The 23,626-nt window shown below is 36.1% G+C and overlaps 1 protein-coding gene across 1 annotated transcript in view; it reads right to left on the bottom strand.

Moving 5' to 3' along the window:
• Positions 1 to 23,626, bottom strand: part of LOC107587155 (plexin-B2-like) — a 136,107-nt gene that overhangs the window by 40,461 nt on the left and 72,020 nt on the right. The gene's annotated exons all lie outside the window — the stretch shown is intronic.

Raw genomic sequence — 23,626 nt, forward strand, 5'->3', positions numbered from 1 at the left:
TAAATACTTTTTTGCCCCACTGTATATATATATATATATACACACACACACACACATACAGCATATTTTTTTTTATTCATATTCTTATATGTTATATATAAATATATTTCATATATAAACATAACATTTTTCTTATATATATATATGCATGTGTTTGTATTTATATTTATATATAAATAATAAATATACACAATATATACACATATATTATGTAAACAAAAACTTTTATTTTGGATGTGATTAATCGCAATTAATCGTTTGACAGCACTAAGATACTAAGATGGCGCCGCAGACGGCAGCCGCAGTGTTTGGCTCTCCAGTGTTTGTACTGTTTTTGTTAGTTTTTCCTGTTTTTTTATATATATATATATATATATATTTATATATTTATATACACACACACACTTATAAATCTATATAGTTTTAAAATGTGTGCTTGTGTGTGTATGTATATGTATCGCGATTAATCGCATCCAAAAATTTATATAGATCTATAGATCAAAATCTATATAGTTTTAACATTTTTAAATACATATTTTGTAATGAAAATGGTTTACATTAACATTCAACCAAGTAACCCCAATGACTTAAAAAAAAAAAAAAAAAACATATATAGAGTCAAACCATTTAATATGATTAAATAAATGATTAATATATAGAAAGAACCCTTAACTATAGTTATATGATATTTTCTTCACTGTTTTAAAGCTTTTTTGTTTGTCTGTAAAGTCATATTTTGAGAAAGACCCAGCTAGGAAATTCCTCAACATTTCGCCTTTCTTGATCTTTGAAAGAAACCAAGCCATTCAGCTTGAAATGACATGAGGGTGAGTAAATTATGAAAGAATATAAATATATAAAAGTTTAAATACACATCTCATATCCATTTAAAGTGTTCGGTGTTTGACTGAAAAAAGAAGGGGAATCGGGACAGAGATGCAGGATGGACAATTAAAGTATTTACGACTGAGCAAAGCTGCACTGAGGCACTTACAGATTGAGGTTAATAGCAAGAATGCCCTTGTCTAACATGCCTGTCTGTGTGTCTGTGTGTGTGTGTGTGTGTGTGTGTGTGTGTGTGTGTGTGTGTGTGTGTGTGTGTGTGTGTGTGTGTGTGTGTGTGTGTGAGAGAGGGATGAAGAGAGAGTGAAGCAGAGTGTGTTCATTACCCAGCTGGTCCCAATCAAGTGAGAGACGAGCGCAAAGGTTAGGTTAAGGTAATTACTCTGGCTGGATATGAACTAGTTCAGGGCTCTGATGGTCAGCAGGAGGACAAAGGGGACAAACAAACAGATAAAGAGCATCTCACCCTCTTCTCTAGACAGACCGTCTCGTCTGTATTTGTGCCTTCATGAAGCTGCTGAATTTACACTAGCGTTCCTGAAACATCTCTATCACAATCTCTGCGTCTTGCTGTCTTTCCCTCTCACACTCCTGCTTTTTTGAGCTCAATCACTGGTGCTGCAGATAATCACTCTATTCTACAGCTGTCAGCCGTAGAGCGAGAGAGTGAATGGGAGATGAAAGTGAGTGAAACACGTAGCCCAGGCTTTCATAAGCCAGGTTCGAGCGCAGAATGCCCAAATACAGTTTAGTTTCGTAAATCTCCTCAAAAACAATTTTGATGCAATTTGTCAGCAACACATCAACTGCTGTTACACGGGCAAGGATCAAAGCGGAGCGTACATGTGTGCGAGCGTGACGTGCATGTTGGAAGATCGTAGGATTGACAGAGCCATGAGGATAGAGAATCTGTGTTATGCTAATGTAATCTAAACGACTCTTGTTAAGGACAGAGTTCATTAATGTCCTGGTATATCAGCCCATCCCCATTAATCTCCAAAAACGACAAGAGATATTCAGGCTTTCATGCTGCATTCTAGGCAATTTGGAAATATTCCACTGGCTACTTGAAAAATAACTACTGGAATGATTCGAGGTCACAAATCTGACTTAACAAACTTTGATCAACAAATGAAGTGAGCATCATTTTCTAGAAATTTTGGAGTCCAGGAACATAAAAAGGTGCGGGGGGGGGGGGGGGGGGGGGGTACACACACACACACACACACACATTATAAATATATATACAAATATAATAAACGATTTAACAATATTAGTTGTGAAAAGCACATTGCAAATACATTAAATATGAATTATGTTTATTTATATATGTTTATAAATATGAACTAATGCCCATGTTCTAGATCCCTTAACCCGACCCAATACCTAAACTTAACAACCACCTTACTAATTATTAATAAGCAGCAAATTACTAGTTTATTGAGGTGAAACTCTTGAGAATGTGTTCTCTAATCTAAAGTGTTGCCAAATTTTCATTGACATTAATGCCATTAATATCACACTTATTATTTTTCTCAAAGTATAAATGGGTATTTTACATGAAAATATATCCTTATTTTACAAGATAGAAGTAAGCTACTTCCAGTGAATGTGCGAGACTTTAGATTCATTAACCACAATACAGTAAGTGCCGTATACAGCAAAACTATTTGCATGAGTGTTTGATATATAACAAATATATAAAAAATATAAATATAATTTTCCAATATCATGTGTCATAAAAATTTTTTGTACAGCTGAAGCAATTGGAAGTAGGCTTGCTGCGATAGCCGGTACTGACGGTGATACTGGTGTTAAGCCGCAACACTGGTTACGTCACTTGCCCACCGCGGCACCGACCCCCACCATCATTTAGATTTTTTTATAGTAATAAAAATAATTTAGTTCCGTAAAAGAACAGACACACAACAATTAAAAACTGAACGCAGCTGCTCAATGCAGCGTGCCGAACGACAGTCACAGGTCAGATTTCATTTCTCCAGTGAGGAGAGTGCGTCGAGCTGACTGACAAGAAGAGTGAGGTGAGACAGACAAGACCATGGCAGATGATTTAGTTTCGAAACAAGATGCAAAAGCGCCTGTTTAGCAACATTTTGGATTTTGAAAAGCCTGTTGACTTTTGCCATTTATCTAAGGTGATTTTGGAAGATTTTTTAAACATTTGGTTCTTATTTAATTGGTTTCACATTGTTTGCTGATTTTTACTTTATTTAAACTTTGTGTCATTTATTTATTTTATTTGACATCAAGGTGTATGCCGTGCCTTCAAGCGTTCTTACTCGTTTTGCTAATAAACATTCTACGTTTATCATTTATTTGGTCATATATTATACATGTTTACTTGGCCTATTTCGAGTTTTGTATACCTATTAAAACTTTATGTAAGTTATTTGTTATTTTATATTCAGCATAGCCTGCCCTATAGCATGGTGTATTTTTATTTGTTTTGTTAATAAAAGTTCTGTTTTATATATAGGCTAAAGTGAGTTTGACGTTGTATTTTGTTGTTGCATTCAAGCAATTGACGTCGAACTGCCGCTAATTTGAAAGTGAAAGTAAAATGCGCAAGGCGCTTTTAAGCTATTTAAAAGCGAAGGAAAGCGAGGAAAAGAGGGAAAATTCAAATTAACAATTGCTTTACGCCGAATTGCCGCTATTTGAAAGTGAAAGTAAAATGCGCACGCCACTTTTACAAGCTATTTAAAAGTGAAGGAAAGCGAGGAAAAGAGGGAACGCCCCCGCCCCCACTCCCACGGTGATACTGGTATTACCGGTGTTGTCACACGTCGATTAACCGGTGGGATTTCCACACCGTCACAACCCTAATTGGAAGCATCACTGGAAGCTTTTCATTCAAGTTAAAAATAGCCGCACCTGCTCGTCTGTTAAAATAATGTGAATAGCTTCCATTATATTTAGAAAGTTGGATATTATTTGTGCGTCTTTGGTATCACTTCATTCGAAAACCCCTTCCTTAAAATGTCCAGACAGCTAATGGAATACATAAGTACATACACAAGAATACACAAGAATACATTAGGAATACTCACAAAATTAAGAAAGAAAGTAATTTTGAATATATTCTAAACTGCTACGCTGGCTTGATCCTTTTCCTAAATGAAAACTGATCTATGGTCTGAGGCGACTCATCCACAAATCCAATTTCACATCACCTCATTCACACCTGAATAACTCAAACACTAACAAATGTTGACAAGTTTGGTTCCTTCGCAGTCTGCTACACAGAAACAAACTCATGGCATGCACGTATGCGCACAGACACGCGCAGGCAGTGGCGTGGAGCTGTGTCATCTCTCCCAGTGGCTCATGGAGAACAGCAGGCATGTGGATTAAATTTGACTGCTCATTGTGCCGAATCTATAATTCTCTCCACTTCAGTGCCTTCAACAAGCTAAGAATACAGAGAGGATCCCCCGAGCCATTACCTCGAATATGCACGTGCACACACAAAGTTAAGGGATTGTCTTCGCACCTCCGTGTGCCTCAACTTCGCCCGAATGAAACCTCAGCGTGAATGTGAATAGTTTACAACGTGCGCTGCTGTACTCAGCACCATTTTAAGTACTTTTATCTGGCAGGTCTGTGATAATATAACAAAATTGAATACTAAAGAACCGTTCGCTTCAGAGTGCCCTTGAAGTAATGCTAGGGTAGATGGTTACCACTTAGTGCTAGCTGTGAGCGATTGTGCACGTGTACTAGCATGTTAACAAAAGACTGAGAGAGAGACTGCTGGAAAGGAAGAGAGGGAGACAATTAGAGACAGAGGAAGCCAAGTACGACCAAGCACTGCCACGACAAGGCCGTCTTTGTGTGTGTATCCGCTGGTGGGATCGTGCCCCTGAGGAGAGTGTAAAATAACACAGCGATCCACATTCCAGACTATCGGCCAGCTAACTTGGCTTCGCTTGCCAGCTAGAAGAGCAAAAACAAGCATTTAGATGGAGGAAGAGAACAAAATGAATGAACAGTTGGGTGAATAAACTACATGGACAAAAGTATGTGGACGGTCCTTTCTAATTAAAGGGAGAGTTCATCCAAAAATTATTTACTTGCCCAAATGTCATTCCAAACCAAAATACATTTGTTTTGAAACCATTTTAACTCACAAATTGCTAGTAAATTTCACAAATAAATGGGAAGGAACATGTCAAATTAAACATTAAATAATGTATAATGTATGATTGTGGCGTACACAAAAAAAATTTGGAAAATGAAAAATATCAAGTTTTTTTTTTTTCACAAAATCTTGTGATAAATGTTGAGAAGTGATACTGTTCATATGTTTTTAAGTAGTTGAGGGGCCAAATACTCTAGTTAAGTCAACTTGACTTAAGTCAAATAACATTTTCAAAGGGCAAATTATTCAGCCTAGCCCTCATGAATGGACTTTAGCCATCATATTCATAGTCCTTGTACTTGGACAGTAGAACATGCAGTCAAAACCCTCATGCCACTACACTCATTACAGAGGGCTTAAACAGCCAACATAAATCCCATAATGAATAAATTAAAAAAAAAAAAACAACAACTTAATTTTACATAAATTTGAAACAACCAAACTGCGGTATTATTTTTTTATAGTAAATGTTTTGGTTTCCATTGACTTTCACTGGACAAGAGCAGCTGCAGTAAATAAGATACAAAACATTGCTGCAATAAAATAACATTTATTTTACATAATATTTAAGCATAATAACAAAAATGTTTATAAATGTTTTGATTGAATGACTGAAATATACCATATTTCTATACTGAAAAAAAAACTAGTTGATATAGTGAAATCTTAACATGTTAAGTGGAATAAAAAAATTCTGTAAGTCTGCAAGAAACTGGAAGTTGTGTCAACAACTCAAACAACTAAACTGTGACATGAATGTTGTTTTGGTCCCCATTGACTTCGACTAGACAAAACAGTTGCAGGTGCATAAAATCAAGCATACAGCCAAACAAAACATTAATAGTAGAACTATGCAGTGTAATCTTGCAGTTAAAGAGTTAAAAGAGTGGAAGAAGAGTTTGTTGACTAATTTAGGGGGCGAAGAGTTTTCTCGGAAGCGGTGAAGCAAGGCAAAGCTTCCTCTGTTATCTATCCCTCCTTCTCCATCCCTCTCTCTCCCCGTTTTCCCTCCAGCTATGGAGTTTACTGCAGAGATAACGTATCTTTTCCACTTGATAGGTTTCCTAATTGCTCTCACTTAAACACATAACCGGCAGCTCCATCCAGAACACATTGTATTAATAAATTACACTGGGGTTTAATTAGCCAAGACTCAAATGCCTCAGGCCAACACACACACGCACACACACACCTTATTAGGTGTGACTCCCAGAGTCTTTCTACAGAAAAGCCTCCCTTTTGCACAGGATTGTGGGTAAAAGTCAGTAACTTTACCAGGGCTGGCAGATTCAGCAGTCTTCAGAGAGATGGGGAAAGATATAGAGAGAAAGAGAGAGAGAGAAACTGATTATTACTTCTAAAGAGGGGTTTTGGGAGCAAATTATACAATAGAAATTTGCCAGAAAGATCACATAAGGGTCAATTCAATTTGCCCAGAGCTAAATTTATTTGTAAAATTGCTGACTAGTGATAGAACGACATACTGGGCAGGTCAAATAGGCAAGTGGATATTTTGACATCATCGATATTGGTTGACAGTCTTTACTCGGTTGATTAAAAAAAGTAGCAGTTTCACCTGTGCCAGTCACAAACCTGCCTTAAAGGGGTCATATGACATTACTAAAAAAGAACATTATTTTGTGTATTTGGTGTAATGAAATGTGTTTATGCGGGTTCAGGTTCAAAAAACCTTAAACCCCGCCTTTCTGAAACGCGTCGATTTTTACAAAGCTCATTGTTCTGAAAAGCGAGGTGTGCTGTGATTGGCCAGCTATCCAGTGTGTTGTGATTGGCCGAATACCTCAAGCGTGTGACTGAAATGTTATGCCCCTCACCATACTGTGATGCCATGTCCCGGTGTGACGAGACAAAACCAATAAAACCCATTACAAACGAGGCATTTGTTGCATCCAGTGGGGACATAATTACTGATTATAATGACTTATACCGTCTTTTTACGCATTGCGTTGCATCGCGCCAGGTAAACATAAAACAATGTCTGCATTTGTGATTGGAGAAATGACAAACAACTAGCACTGCTCTATACTGCCCAAAACTCACGTTTGAATCATCAGTGGCAAATTCTTTAAATATGAAAACGCACTTACAGGCTGTGAGTCAGCATTATTTGTCAGAACACCGGCATTGTAGGCTACTCTCCCAGGAAACAGTCCTTGTCCTCCGTAAAATGCGCTGCACACATCTGAACATTTGGTTTGAACTGTTCTGGAACAGTGTTGTAAATACAACTTAACCACTGATTTCTAGTTGTGCCCTCTTTTGGAAGACCAAACAAAGTAGTTTCGCTTTCACAACGAAACACACAGCGTCTCCACGACATGGCAGCAGCAACAATACTACAGCGAGAATCAAAGTTACGCCTTCTTTCTTTGCGTGAACATTTGGGCGGCTTTATGCAAATCCTCCCACATCGTGATGTAGATATGTGGGGGCATGTTAGAACGAGCCATTTTAGGTAGGTGTTTGATCTTTTTATCAACTTATTTTTTTTCCATTAGTACAAGTTTTGTATTAGTTTTTGGAACTGATTGGTCATTGGACCTCACTTATGAGTTGACGGTAGCCATTGATTCCATAATATTTTTTTTTTTCCATACTATGGAAGTCGATGGCTATCGTCAACAGTTTGGTTACCAACATTCTTCAAAATATTTTATTTTGTGCTCAACAGAAAAAAGAAACTCGTACAGGTTTGGAACAACCTGAGGTTTTGAGACACAAAAAGCCATTTTAGGTAGGTGTGGTTGACTCTTAACTTTGATAAAGAATATCTCTTTGGTTTTGAGACTTTAGTCTTTGCAACTTTAGGGATCTTATCTATTCACGAACAGCTTGTAACACTCCAAAGAGAAAGGAAAACGTATTATATGAGCCCTTTAAAAATTTTATCGATGGATACTAAACATATTTTAAACTACACTGAAAAAAATGGTGTAGAAACAATTTTCAATCAGAAATTACTAGTTAATTTCACAAATATAATTACAAAGAAACAGCAAGTAACACACTGAGTTAAACATGACGTTTTTAAGTAAAAAAAAAACGAAATAGTATTTTCTTGTAAAATGTACTCCAATAATCTTTTTCATTTGTAATTGTATTTACAACTTTGAAAAATCTTTAAACATGGAACATTAGAAATATTTCATTTATCTGAAGTAAAAAAAAAAGTTTTAATTACGCAATATTCTGTGCATCTTATTTGCTATGATTTCATGCATTTATTTTAGCATTTATGGGGGGGTTTTTATGTCCAATGCCAACGCAGAGCAGGCCGATAGTAAAGCTAATATATAATATTGCAAAACTGGATATATATGCAATATTCTATGCATCTTATTTGCTATGATTACATGCATTTATTTTAGCATATGTTTTTGTTTAGTTTTTTTGTCCAATGCCAATACAGAGGCCGATATACAGTAAAGCTAATATATATATATATATATATATATATAAAATATTGCATAACTGGGTAGTAAAGATACAAAAACATTGCTGGAATAAAAGAACATATTTTACATAATATTTATACATAATTAAAAAAAAATGTCAATACTGAAATATATTAATATTCCTATACTGAAAAATATATCCAGTTAAATAAAAATAAATGCAACAACTGATTTATTTTAGATAGCAACATCTTGATTTAGTTCTGTCATGCAAACCTTGCGTTTTAATTAAGACTTTAATTTAGTATGTTTATTAATTTGATTAAGATTTCCTTATACAAATACACCCATAATGTATATGTGGTTTCAGGTTTTCATATCCTTGTGGGAACATCTGGGCCCCAAAATGTCATCAAAATTTGACCCCCTCTACACTGTGGCCTACTTTACCCTGACCTGCACCGCTTCAGATGATCAGGTGGACTCTGTGGATTATGGGGGATTAGATAACATTTTCAAAGGCCAAATTATTCAGCCTAGCCCTCATGAATGGACTTTAGCCATCATATTCATAGTTCTTGTACTTGGACAGTAGAACATGCAGTCAAAACCCTCATGCCACTACACTCATTAGAGGGCTTAAAAAGCCAACATGATTTCCATAATGAATAAATTCCAATAACCACAGCTGCAGGCATTAATGCTTCATAAATCCTCTATGGCTAACCCACTGTATGACCCACTTAATGCCAAAGGGGCTTTATACAGGAAATCCTACTAATAAGAAGTATTGTGGTCAGTTCTCACTCTCTGGCATGCATCACCATTCCCAGATAAACCTTGCTCCTGCTGAGCTACTTCAGTTTGACTGAACACCCTGAGCATATTCAGTTCTGGAAGATGGGTTTACTTTCTATTGATTGCAACATATCACTTATAAGCTCGGAGAGCATTTACTGTTAGATGAGAAAGTGTCATGTAACAGGAGAATCTATTGTAAATATGTCCAAAACTAACCTCCTAAACAACAAGGCTCAATAATAAAGATGAGGCAGGTTTTGAGACAGCAGATGGACTAGTTCCTGTCCATCATACGCACGATGATCCTGTGCATGTTTTTTTTATCACTTGCAAGCTTAAACATCTGGATTTCTATGATATATTGAATGTGCTGTTGTGAATTATGCTGATTTAAATGTGTCACCAAGTTAATATATGTAGCTGGCTAATATAAATGAGGATTTGCTGAAATTGCAAGGATGACTTGTGATAGTCTTGGAAGCATCAGTTAGAAAGAGTTGAAAAATTATAAACAAATCAGTAATGCTCTGCAGCGCATGCCTTCGTTTTTCATCACTTAGGCTATTCAGTGTAAAAATATAAATATAATTATTTACAAGTTACATAACATTGAACATTTACATTATGTTAAATGTATAATAATATATGTAATACACACAAACATTTTTACTTTACATTATGAATGATTTTTTTTTTATGATTTATAGATAATTTATATCTCTTTTCTAACACAAACATATGTTATTGAAACAAAAATCTACTGGCCCAACTAGGTTAGTAAAAATAAATGATTGATTGTTTGATTGACTGATTGATCGATTGATTGAAACTATTATTGTGCCTCGGAAGAACCACTGACATATAAATAAATCAATTGTCCTCAAAAGAGTGATGAATCAAAAACAGATACATCACAATGGGGGGTTTCCATTGATTTCTATTGTTTTTATGCCAAGTTAATGATGTTTTCTATCCTCTACCCCTAAATTCAACTCTCACTGTACCCTTGTTGCATTTTTACATTTTTTATTCAAATATTTACTATGTTTATGAAGCTGTTTTCCTCATGGGACCACATAATGTAGTTGATTTGAGGTTATACTATCCTTGTGGGGACATTTGTTCCCCTCCACGTAGGCAAAAGCTGACCCTCACACACCTTAATCAGTCAGCTCTACATACTCAGAGTGCTGATTCTGATTTTGAAGTGGTTCATAATTGGACCGGCAAAAACCACCCACGAGCACATTCACCACGGCATTATGGAAGAGCCTTTCCGAAGCCCTTTTAAAACAAGCGATGAGCATTCACTGAGAGCGTGTTTGCCCATGTATAAAACAAACAGCGCATGATTGATGTTGAGCAGTATTAGGAAGATGTTTGCTGATTTATGGTCCTCTAAAAGGTGAACGTGCTACATTATGAATGCAATACCAATTACAGCATTTAGATGCCAAGCGGCTGTGTTTTGAAAGATAGAATGTGTGTGTGTTGCAGTGCAGGCAATATTTTAACTAGTAGACAGTAAACAGACCAGAACTTTTCTGTTAGCACTCAGTTTCTTATGCAATCCCCATATTTACTGCAGAAACACACACTTTTTCTATCAAGGAGCTATTTATTGACATCTATTGCAAATTCATACTAAGAATTTTTACCCCCTTAACATACAATTTTTTTTTTTTTTTTTTCATAACTTCATGTTGTGTTCTGGTCATTTTGACCCAGAGAGGATCTTCTTTTTCCCAAAAACACTAGTTAATGTTATAACATTGGATTAAAACATACCAACTTAAAAACTAAACTAAAAAATATAATCATTTTCATACTTTTTGGGGATTTTTTCCCACCGTGTTACATTTGCAGTGTTCTCAAGTCAAATATAACCAGCATACAAAAAAATTGTAATTATACATTTCTCAATAACCTATATTTGATCTTTTTATCAACTTGGTTTTTTTCCATTAGTACAAGTTTTGTATTAGCTTTTGAAACTGATTGATCATTGGACCTCACTTATGAGTTGACGGTAGCCATTGATTCCATAATATTTTTTTTCCATACTATGGAAGTCGATGGCTACCGTCAACAGTTTGGTTACCAACATTCTTCAAAATATCTTATTTTGTGCTCAACAGAAAAAAGAAACTTGGTTTTGAGACAAAAGAGGTGAAAAAAGTCAAAAAATGCATGGATAGAAATGCATGGTCCTGAACGATTTAGTGCGGGCAAAACCAGATGCATGCACACGCACACGCACACGCACACGCACACGCACGCGATTCGTTTCCAGAAACTACTGAAGACCCATGCCACTGTTTCAAGAGGCATACACACACACTCTTTCAGGATGACACAACCGTTTCATCAGCCAGAGAGCACATTGCTAAAGAGGTGAAAAAAGTCAAAAAATGCATGGATAGAAATGCATGGTCCTGAACGATTTAGTGCGGGCAAAACCAGATGCATGCACACGCACACGCACACGCACACGCACGCGATTCGTTTCCAGAAACTACTGAAGACCCATGCCACTGTTTCAAGAGGCATACACACACACTCTTTCAGGATGACACAACCGTTTCATCAGCCAGAGAGCACATTGCTCTTTTCAATCTCCCAATGTGCCCTTGTTCTCTGTCTATCTGTCCATCTTGCATTAAGTCTTCCAGACTATGTGTCTGTATCTTTTCTGTGTCTCAGTTTTATGCCCTCCAGTGTTCCTCTGAACTGTAAGAGGAACAACAAAAGCTGAAATTAAAACTGTATCAAAGGGCATTTCATTCGTTCATACTCATATAATAACAAGCAGGAGATTGTTTTTTTGGTAGCAGCAGGTCGATGCATGTGGCTTTAAGGGCTTTGTTCTGATTATTCAAGAAAAAGTCATTTATAGAAAAGCAGTTGTGTACACACAGTGACCGTTACGTGGGTGTTTTTGTGAATGTTTGGAAAAGCACGACCGATTTAGATGGAGAGATTTTGAAGTTATCAGCCAGAAAAACAAGTGCTGAGTGTTGCTTAGAACTTTTTTCTTTTTGTAATAACATTGTGGGGTTGAGTGGCCAGGGAGTCTAGGAATTAAACAATACGCTCTTAACGCACTCTCATTTTATACTTGAGCAAGATAAGCAGACGGTTGTATGAGATGCAATTTCTTAATTTATGACTCGATCATGAATGGTTTGGAGAAGAACCGGTACAGCCAGCAGGATGGATTACACAATCAAAGAAACTGCCATGTTTGGAACAGGAATGCAGAGTTGCATTTTGTTTTGTGTGTGCATTTGAATATGTATATGTGTTCGTAAATATAATAATGTCTGTTAGGAGAGAGAGAAAGAGAGAGAGTTGTGTGGTAGTCCTAGTTTATAAGGAAACACATCAACATAATTAAAAACATCAAACAGTAATCTATAACGTGTCAAACATTCACAGAGACTGAACAGAGAAACAAAGTAAGAGAGTAAAATAGAACCTTATAAAACAGGAAATTTGAATAGGCTAAATTATTATATTATATATAAAAATAATTAATGCCTTTCACTGTTTGACATATAATATAACAACACACAACATTATAATATAATATTACATAATATAATAAGAGTTAAAACCGAATACTATTTAATCGTTTAAGACACAAATATGCTAATTTCAGATGAAGTTTGTTTTCCAAGTAACTTTCCAATAAATCCAAACCGTGACTTAGGATACCATTTTAAATGCTTTCTCTCAAGATTTGTCGATCAAAACAACTCATTATGACAGTTCACATCTGCACAAAAACGTCTTTCTTTGTGAATTCAGACTTCATGATTTATTTAACCTGTAGTACAAAGGGTTCATGAAATGCAACCCAAATGTAACCATATTTCAAAACACAGTTTTCACTATTTGACTAGCTTGACCACCTTATAGGCTGGTATGACCTGGGTTTTCCAGCATTTCCCTTTCACACACTTCTAAGCAGAAAGGAGGAAAATCAGTCATTTATATGACAAAACCAAGTAAAATTCCCAATGCCAGCTTTTCTCTTCAGTAACATAACAACAGACATCTACATAGAGCTGGCCAGAACCCACACGCCATATTAAATCAGTAATAATATCTGCTGCATTTAGCTGTAACTGTAAAAGGCAAGTGGTTATTTTCGTTTGAGCCATTGTGTGGCTTAAGCTGGTGTGAGTAGGCTAATCGCTAATGCTAGCTCATGTGATGAGGCAAGGAGAAAATCTCTAATCTGTATTACAATACACATTCTTTTCAAATTCCCCAAACGAATGGAAGGAATAATGCTGCGTTCCATTCAAATCGGATATGCAATATTCCAATTTGATATCTACCACACAGCATTCATTTGTACAACACATGGCAGATGTGTAAAAAAACAAAATGGCAAATGCTAGCACTTGCTCTGTGGGTGTACAATTACCAAAAGTGAAGATTAATTTAAAGCTTTTTTTTTTTACACACCAGTGTTTCAATTTGTTTTCTAAATAGGATATAAATGTATCAACTTTTACTTTTTTATGTTTTTTTTAATCTGCTTAAAAGTGAATGTTTAGCTCCCTGAGTGCTGCTATGTTTGCTTAATGGCATATAACCACGTCTAAATCAATTTATGATTCCATCGAAATTTCCATGATGGAATTCTATGGAATTTCAACTTTTAAACAGGAAGCCGGTAATTGCGATTTTCTGATGTGAACAGAACCCAGCATAAGCAACAAACATGTAAACAGACAGGACAAAAAAAAAAGTTTAAATTTCAAATATTTGAGTAATTTTGACCCAGATAAACTAGAGATGATGAGAAAGAGCTAGTTTGAGAGTCACAATTGCCTACTTTATGGTCTAAACACCCTGCTGCTGATCCGTACAGCAGATATAAGGAAGCAGGGCATTTTCAAGCCGCCTGGAGCTCTGTACCGGCTGCGTGGGATTCTGTTCTGGCTGCAATGCTCTGATAATTTCTTAATAGGCTGTTGAGAAACCAATTCAGCTTATGGGGAATAATGCAGAAACAACTTAGCAAAAAGAGAAGGAAAAGAGAGAGAGAGAGAGAGAGAGAGAGAGAGAGAGAGAGAGAGAAACATTTTAGAGACAGGTACAGAGACCTGTGACTCATTGCACCAGAGATTAGGGGTTGATGACTGCAGTGAAGTTCAGACTGGTGGTGGCAGCGATCTCCATTAGTCTACAATTACTATAATCAGTATGTGTGCATATTGGTCTGCCTCCAAACAAGCACGCACACACTCAGCCCACAAGTTTCAACTGCTGAGAAATCTGGCCTGTGATCTCATCAGCAATTAAAACACATGCATGCAGAGTCACCATCTGGTTTTGACCTGTGGGTTTACATTATGATCTGTGCTTCTTATATGGAGCATTATAGAAAATTGAGTATGGATTTAATTTAATTAAAAGCATAACATGAACACACTTGGCATGTGATCACAGCCACGCAGAGCATCAATGAATAAAAAAGATGCTCTGATTTAAAGTAACCTCAGGAAGCAGGTGGATGGTTTAACACATGCAGCCTGCAGCACTCAAGAGAGCAGCATCATTTTTTAATAGACAGTCAGAGGAAATGAGGGAGGTTACACTGGCTTGCTCTTTCTCCTCCTACTGCTATTTCAGAGAGATTTCACAATTTGGGATTTGTAAAAAAAAACTTCTGTGCCAGTGTTAATGGGGATTTGAAAGTTTGATAAGGGCCCAAAAAAGTGAGGAAAGAATGAGTAATGCATCACACACACAGAGGATAGAACCACGGAGCTATTCTGATTTTTTTTTTAAATAATATATATATATATATATATATATATATATTTTATTTTATTTTTTTTAAACCTCAACCACTCTTTACTGCACTGGTCCTCTATATTTATGTGCTGAAAGCAGATACAGAGGCAAAACAAAAACCAAAAACCAAACAAAACAACAACAAAAAATAAATAAATAAACAAACAAAACATAAAACTAAAATAAAACTAAAAACAAAAACCTAAGCCAAACCAAACTAAAATAAACAACAACAAAGCAAACAAAAATCTGCCAAACTTGTACACACATATATTATATCACCCATATACAACAATCTAAGTGAAAAGTTGAAGTGAAAAATTTATACTGAATTTCAAAACTACTTTGTATTTGCAGTTTCCCCTTTTGCTTTAATGACAGCTTGCAGTCGAGCAATCAGACATCTGTCAAAGCCCCGGAAATGATGACTAGCGGAATAACTGTACTTCTGTCGAGTAAGCGAAAGGATCCATCTTCCTCTGGTTCTGCTCTCATAACTTTTTCTTTTAATATATCTGACAAAGTGCCCGAATCGCACTCTCTTTCCCAAGCTAAGAAAATAATTTCTAAAGAAACAATATATCATTCCAGAGAAAGTGAGACAGAATAAGAGAGTGTACAAGAGAGATTTGTCCTCCCTTCTGCAGTTTTAACTTTGCATCCAGTAGAAAGAACGGAGGAGGGAAGATGCACGTCTGAGATAGTAGGAGGAAGAGGATGGTCGAGGAAGAAGAATCAATACTCTGTCAGAGCTGAAACTCCTCAGCGGGCGGCTTGGGACACAGCCAGCCTCACCGTATCTGACAACTAATTGTTTCTCAGGAGCTTCCAGAAAGACATTGTCAGTGAGGGAACACAACCGTATTATTATCAAAATACCAAGTGACATAGTGAAAGGTCAACAGAATCGTTACGTGTCATACCTGTCTGTGTCTGTCAAAGACAGAGGGAAAAAGGGGAGATAGGGGGAGAAGCACTTGTCATAACGCCAAGACCTGATGTGACCTCGAGTCAGAAGGAAAAAAAAACCCTCAACAAGCAAGAAATAATTTTACAAGTCAATTAAAACCTCATTTGGAGGCCAAAATCTGTCAAAACAGCCAACGGAGGCCTGCCGATTTCCTTTCAGAAGCTTGCTCTCACGACCTCTGACCTCAGTGCTCTCTTTTATCGACCCAGTTGTAGACAGACAAGTGGCTGTTTACTTATAGAAGTCATATGGCCTGTAAGGATATCATACATTAGCAAATTTTTGAAATAAAATAAATGGTGCTTGCTGTTGCAAAACTCACTCCCATGATTAAAAAGTGTTACTAAGGGGCTTTTAATATGTTCTAAGTGATTTTTAATGTTTCAATTTTTGTCATCTGCCACTTTAAATGCTCAAGCCATTTTAAAGTCAAGCACAGGTAAAGTCAAAAGTTTACATACACCTTACAGAATCTGCAAAATGTTAATTATTTTACCAAAATAAGAGGAATCATACAAAATGCATGTTATTGTTTATTTAGTACCGACCTGAATAAGATATTTCACATAAAAGATGTTTACATATAGTCCACAAGAGAAAATTATAGTTGAAGTTATAAAAATGACCTTCATACTTGTGTTGTTACCTGAATGTGTTTTTTGTTTAGTTAAATTTGTTCATGAGTCCCTTGTTTGTCCCTGAACAGTTAAATTGTCTGCTGTTCTTCAGAAAAATCCTTCAGGTCCCACAAATTCTTTGGTTTTCCAGCATTTGTGTGTATTTGAACCCTTTCCAACAATGACGGTTTGATTTTGAGATCCATCTTTTCCCACTGAGGACAACTGAGGGACTCATATGCAACTATTACAGAAGGTTCAAACACTCACTGATGCTCCAGAAGGAAAAACCATGCATTAAGAGCTGGGGGTGAAAACGTTTTGAATTTGAAGATCAGGGTAAATTTAACTTATTTTGTCTTCTGGGAAACATGTAAGTACCGTTTGTAGCTTCTGAAGGGTAGTACTAAATGAAAAAATATGATATTTAGGCAAATTAAGAAAAATTTACACATCTTCATTCTGTTCAAAAGTTATCATCATCATTAGTGTGAACGTGAAACTTGGCGTAGCCTCAGGTTTTTATTATATTTTCCCCCTAAATATGGCATATATTTGAAGTAACTCATGTCTGTAGCACAAAAAGTGCAGGATAAATTTCATATAGAAGTTTAATACTAAGCGTTTTGAGTAATGCTTGGTAAATGCATGCCAATGTGTAAAAATGATTTCCAAATTTTAAATGAGATTATCAAAAATGGTATATTTGTTGTGGTAAATCCACTAGGATCAAAGATGACTGAGGCTGCTACTGTGAATATGTTTTACCGAGCAAATGCTCAGACAGAAACCAGCTCTAATTCATTTACCCGTTCATCGCCCTTCACTTATTCACCTCACTCTCGCTCTCCTTCCAATCTTTCTGTCAGCTCCTCTGGGTCAAATTACCCCTGCCAGGCATGACGAGATTTTGATGCTCTCCCTCCGTTTGGTGCCCTGAAAGCTTTAAATCGAACTATGATGCAGGATCGACTCCAGAGCCAAATACAGGTCCGAAAAACTTCATGGTGGCTGAACTCAGATCAGAAAGCAAAGAGTATTACTTTCAGTCAGGATTCTCAAGGAAAACAACTTCCCCTCCCCATCCAGAACCGGTAAAACGCTCCATCTCCTCCGCTGGCATGCCGTGTCATGGCCTCTCTGCTAGATCATGGATCGTGGGATAGATTACAGCAGTGCAGACTTCTGGGATAGATCACAACTATTACTTCTGAGAGAGCAAATGAATCCATCAAACTAGAAACTCTCACTCTGCTCCAAAACCTAAAGAGCTGCCTACTGCGGCAGCATTTTAAGGCATCGACTTTGCAAGCTGTTCCAAAAGATAGAGATGTTAATTAAGATACCTTGTTTTAGCCAAATGTAGATATGTAGAGTCCGAATGCACTGCAACAATCTCAATGAAAGAAATTCAAGATGGCAGTCGAGGCAAGAGAGATACTGACTATAAATAAAGCTGTAGTTCATTTAAACAGACAGGTACTGATAAAAAATGTTCAAAGTAATTAAAAGTGTTAAATAGTACCTAATATTTGTGTGTACTGCACATTGTTATGCTGTTAGCTTAGCAACATGTTAACAGCAAACTCAACTGCAACCAAGTCTTCTGTGAGGAGGCAAACAAGTTGCTGCCTATGTACAGTGTTATAAATCAGTCATGTATGAGGATCTATTTAAGTTAGGATGCTGTCTATGTAGAGAATACATCTGTTGACTAAGTTTACGAACAGAGCTTCTGAAAAGAGAGGAACATGCGTCTTTCCTGATACCATCTTGGTTTGGATCTATGACCAGGGTTTGGGTCTATTTCCTGCAAACTGCTAGTTTTCTCTGTCCCCTCCACTCTGGCTTCCCTCTCACACAGATTATGAACTAGGGGGGGAGGACAGGTGAGACCGCCCATAATTCATCCACAGCAGTGGGTCGATAATTTCAGGAAGGGGCTATATATCTGACTCCGTCGCTTATTATTACACAAGGATCGTAATTCTCCAGCTCTGGATGTATAAGACTGCAGAGTTTCACTTTATCAGAGTCACTTGGCTGAACTATGACTTCCAACAATGCAACTGAGCACCTAACAAATAGGGAGTGCTGGCAGAAATGCATACTCACACACGGTCCAAAATGAATTACACCGTCCACATCTGCTAATGGCAAATGAGAAGATTTTGAGTCAATAGATATTTCTTACATAATGAATATATAAGTTCAAAGTGGCCAAGTACAAACCCGATTCCAAAAAAGTTGGGACACTGTACAAATTGTGAATAAAAACAGAATGCAATGATATATAATAACACAATAATAAAGTATAAAAATAAATATAAGTAAATGAATATAAATCATTACATAAAGTAAATAAAGAAACATGTAAATAAATAAATATAATAGTATAAAGTGGATAATATAATAAAATAATTAAAAGCATATAAAAAGAAGTAAATGTAAATAATAAATATTTAAATAAAAGAAAAAGTAAACAAATATAAATACAAATAAATATGTAAATAATTATATAAAGTATATAAAGTAAATAAGCAATAATTATAAATAGGTATAAAGAGATCAAATAAATATGTAATTAAAAACGCAAGTATAAATAAATAAACAGTAAATAAGAAAACAAATGTGTAAATGTATACAAAATCAATATAAAGTAAATAAGTAAATTGTATAAAGAAGTAAACGGGTAAATAATGGATACAAATGAATACATATAAGTATGTAAATAAGCATAAATAAATAAATGCAAGCCAATTAGTTAGGATATTTGGACTCACATCTCGAGAGTTAATTTTGAATCCTGCTCATACACATACAAAGCACAGGAGTGTATGGCACTGCTCCAAGCACAACACACCAGTCACTGTGTCTCCATCACATCCTGAGTGTGTTTATGTGAATCTGGGGAGTGAATCATCGGTAGTCTCCCAGCATTTAAGTTAACTTAATGTAAATGTGTTATTACTTGCCCTCTGGGCTCCAAAATATCTTCAAAAAGTGGATGTCTGCTCAAACAGAGTTCCCTGACATTTAAACTCCAAGAGGGGCCCTAAAGACCTTACGTTCAACACAGCTGTTTGAATAAACCATTAAAATTTATAACGACAAGACCTACAGCAAATAAGCATGTTGGACAGGAGGTGATGGTGGTTTGACCTCTCTGTAAAATGATGTGAGGCCCGGTGGCTGACAAAAAGTAATCACACAGACCCACATCATTTCCCTGCACTTACACAGGCACAAATACATGAGTGCACACTAAAATCTTTGAGACTCCAGAGGCACTTCACAAACAGACCTCATCCAAATCTAGAGGCGAATGGAGACATGTTTGAAATAATCACTTGTTCTCTCTCATACGTCAGCAAGAGTATTGATATTCAAAACGCACTGTTAGCTGTTAAACATTCATCAAGGCGGGATAGATTGAAGCTTCTTAGCCTGCAGTAGGGTAGTTTGGGCTACATGGGTTATGTGATCTGGCTCACAAACAAACAGTTTTTTATTCTGGCCATCTGAATGATAATTGTATGCTAATCAACTAGTCCATAAATACTACATTTACAATTAGATTTACAAACACTGAGCCTGATTCATAAAACATGAGCAGAATTTTTTTTTTGCATAAACTGCTCAAGGCTTTTTGGCCCACTGAATTTTTGTGTTTGTCTATATTAGAAGGTGCAATTGGAATAGGATAATGTTATATTTACAGAAACATCCTACTAAGGCTTCCAGAACACCCCCACTGTCTTCCATTGTTTGTAAAATAATAATAATAATAATTTAATGCTTTAATGCTGAACAACCAGATATATAGAAATTATATTGCTATTCATCTTGTATGATAAATATTTTAACTTTTCATAATCAGATAGATCAGATAAAGGAAAATAATTGTTTTGAAAGAAATAGTTTTATTCGGCAAAGACACATTAAATTGAAAAAATGACATTTATGAAGCTGCAAAAAAATTAAGCAAAATTTCTGTTCATCAAAAAAAAAAAATTGAAAAATGTATGTTTCCACAAAATATTAAGCAGTAGAACTGCTTTCAACATTGATAATGATATGTTTCTACTAGTGCTGTCAAATGATTAATCACGATTAATCGATTAATAAAATAGCATTAAACCCGCATTGGGCGGTTTTGAAATTGTGCGGGTAAAAATTGGCTTGGCCGGGTGGACAAAATTTGGGCTGGTTTGGGGTCAGTTTGGCGGTTTTCAAGCATATAAATTGTATAGGCTAATTGTTTAACAAACAAGCCCAAGTATGCATGTACTGCATCCAATCAGTCACCACAACGTTACTAAACACACACACACACACACACACACACACACACACACACACGCAATGTAGAAGCTCTGGTGCTGATGTAATCGTCGACAGCTGCACTTATCACGAGGGCTCAGCAGACAGACGTTATGATTCATGAGTGACAGGTTTTTAACGTGATAACTTAAGTTATAACGTATCTGATTTTGAATGTAGAATGACTCCATGGAGAGAAAAGCCATAGATGAAGTCGCACAGACCCAGGCAGGTGCTGGTCATTCAAAAGCTAAATGCAGAAAATATGATGAGGCATATCTTGCTCTTGGCTTCACTCACCATGTCTATACCGGACGCTACAGTTGACGCGTCGCGCCGAAACAGCTCTACACTGACGCGACAAAGCGACCTTTGCAAATCATTTCAACTGTGTCAGTACGACATAAATAGAACAAGGCATCAGTTTAATGTCGGGGTTTGTCGTGTCCATTATCCATTATTTGGAAGTCTGAGGTGGGATGGGGATTAGGGAAGGGGGGGTCAGATTTTTTTTATAGATTTAAAGGGGGGCGCGACCAAAAAAGTTTGAGTACCACTGGTCTAAAGTTAACAGACAGTGTTTAAAAAGTGCAGTCCACATGTTTACCAATGTTTATAACAGTGACTTTGAATTACCTAAAGTAGTGTGGTAAAACACCAGATTTGTTTTTATATTTCTGCAATATACTAGTTTTTGTGATTTGTTACTGACATTCATACTAACGTTTACACCAGGCTTATTTGTCAGTGCTTTATGTTGTCATAATTATTACATGCTTACAAGGTTGGAAGTTCAACAAATCAGTCAATATACTGTGATTGTAGTTGTTAAATAAATGTAGTTGTTCAGAAAAGAATATTTATGTTTAATCTATCTAATATTGTGTTGGTCATACTATACAATGATTAATAGCTTGTCTTTGTTGAATAATACAGAACATAAAGAGCTTTAAAAAATAATTGCATATTAAATCACAATCGTAATATTGGTAAAAAAAAAAAATCGCAATTAGATTATTTTCCAAAATCATTCAGCCCTATTTTATATTATATATAAATATATTTACAATATAAACATAACATATATATTTTTAAATATATACATGCGTGTGTTTGTATTTAAATATACCTAATAAATATACACAGTACACACTCATATATTATGTAAACAAAAGCTTTTATTTGGGATACGATTAATCGTGATTAATCGTTTGACCGCACTAGTTTCTACAGCAGCCAATCAGCATATTACAATGATTTCTGAAGGATCATGTGACACTGAAGTAATATTTCACTCATGGCTGCTGAAAATTCAGTTTAGGAATAAATGCATTCCTGCCATGGCATTTTAAAATATATTCAAATAGATTTAAATTGAAGTAAAATTTTACAATATTACTGTTTTTACTGTATTTTTGATCAAATAAATGCAGCCTTGGTGACTTCTTTCAGAACATTACACAAAAATAAATATATTTTTCAGCTACTACTAAAAAACTTCTGATTCATTCCAGTCACATCAATACCACTGACAGTACAAAACGATTTTACGGCTCAGGAAACGGCCTGAAACGATGAGTTTATCTCTCTGTAAAGGTGAAAGTTTAGCTGGTGAACATGCATTACTAGAACTTTCCAGCAGTGCAAAAGACAGAATTTACACACAATATCGCACACTTCCTGGGTGTAATCACCTATTGAGAAACAAACGCGTGCACACACTTATTATCATAGTGACGTGACTGACAGGAGCTATTAATCATTGTCAGCGACTGAGGCAAAATCCGCATTGAGGCTTTATGAAAAATGGTTTGCGATAGCAGAGCAGCATTTACCAAGGTCTCGCTCTCTCTTTATGTATGTGAAGCTAATACTTTCTTTCTGTAATAGGAGCTCAGTGTCCACCGTTCCTGCTTAATAACCGGCAAAAAAAAAAACTAGGTGCCGGGATCTCACAGCAAAATCAAGAGCAGCTCGTAATCTGCTTCGCAATCAGAATTTCCTCGCCGCCTCATGAAAAAAGCAGACTGCCTCAGGCTTCAATATAAATGCAATAAAGTGAGGGTGGAAAGACAGAGTGTGTTTAGAGTATTGAAAGCGCCTGTGTTTTTTTGTGGATGGAGGGACTGGTTTCATGTTTCATTGACCTTCTTTGTATAAAAAGCATGGATCCAATCCTTTATTGAAGGACAGCAGAGACCGAGGCAGCCAATAGCAGACATGAGTCAAGAGCAGGAGATCAGGGAGTGGCTAGAGAAACCTTCAAGGCAATCTCGTGAGAAATTACCACTCTCATGCGCCTTCTCTACTACTTAGTTTGATTCTCAGATTGTTAAGTAGAGAAAGGAAAAGCAATTTATTCTATTAAATTACTCCCTTTTTTCCACTACACCTCAAGAGGAATGTGGAAATCTACATTTTCATAATCAACTTGGTGGTGAGATTTCTGAACAATTACTTGACAAGACCTATATAACTAAACCATGATGAGGTCAGGCACGTTTATTTGTACAGTATGTGCATAGGATGCATTGTTTCAAAAACAGAGCAAATGATGTGAAGTTAACAATAATAACTGATAAATAGTATCAAAATTCGGTATTATTCTGTCTATCTACACTACAGTTCAGTTTGGGGTCTGTGATTTTTATATATATATATATATATATATATATATATA

Source organism: Sinocyclocheilus grahami, unplaced genomic scaffold, assembly GCF_001515645.1.
Source record: "Sinocyclocheilus grahami isolate Dianchi unplaced genomic scaffold, SAMN03320097.WGS_v1.1 scaffold90.1, whole genome shotgun sequence".
In the NCBI taxonomy this organism is placed as follows: domain Eukaryota; kingdom Metazoa; phylum Chordata; class Actinopteri; order Cypriniformes; family Cyprinidae; genus Sinocyclocheilus; species Sinocyclocheilus grahami.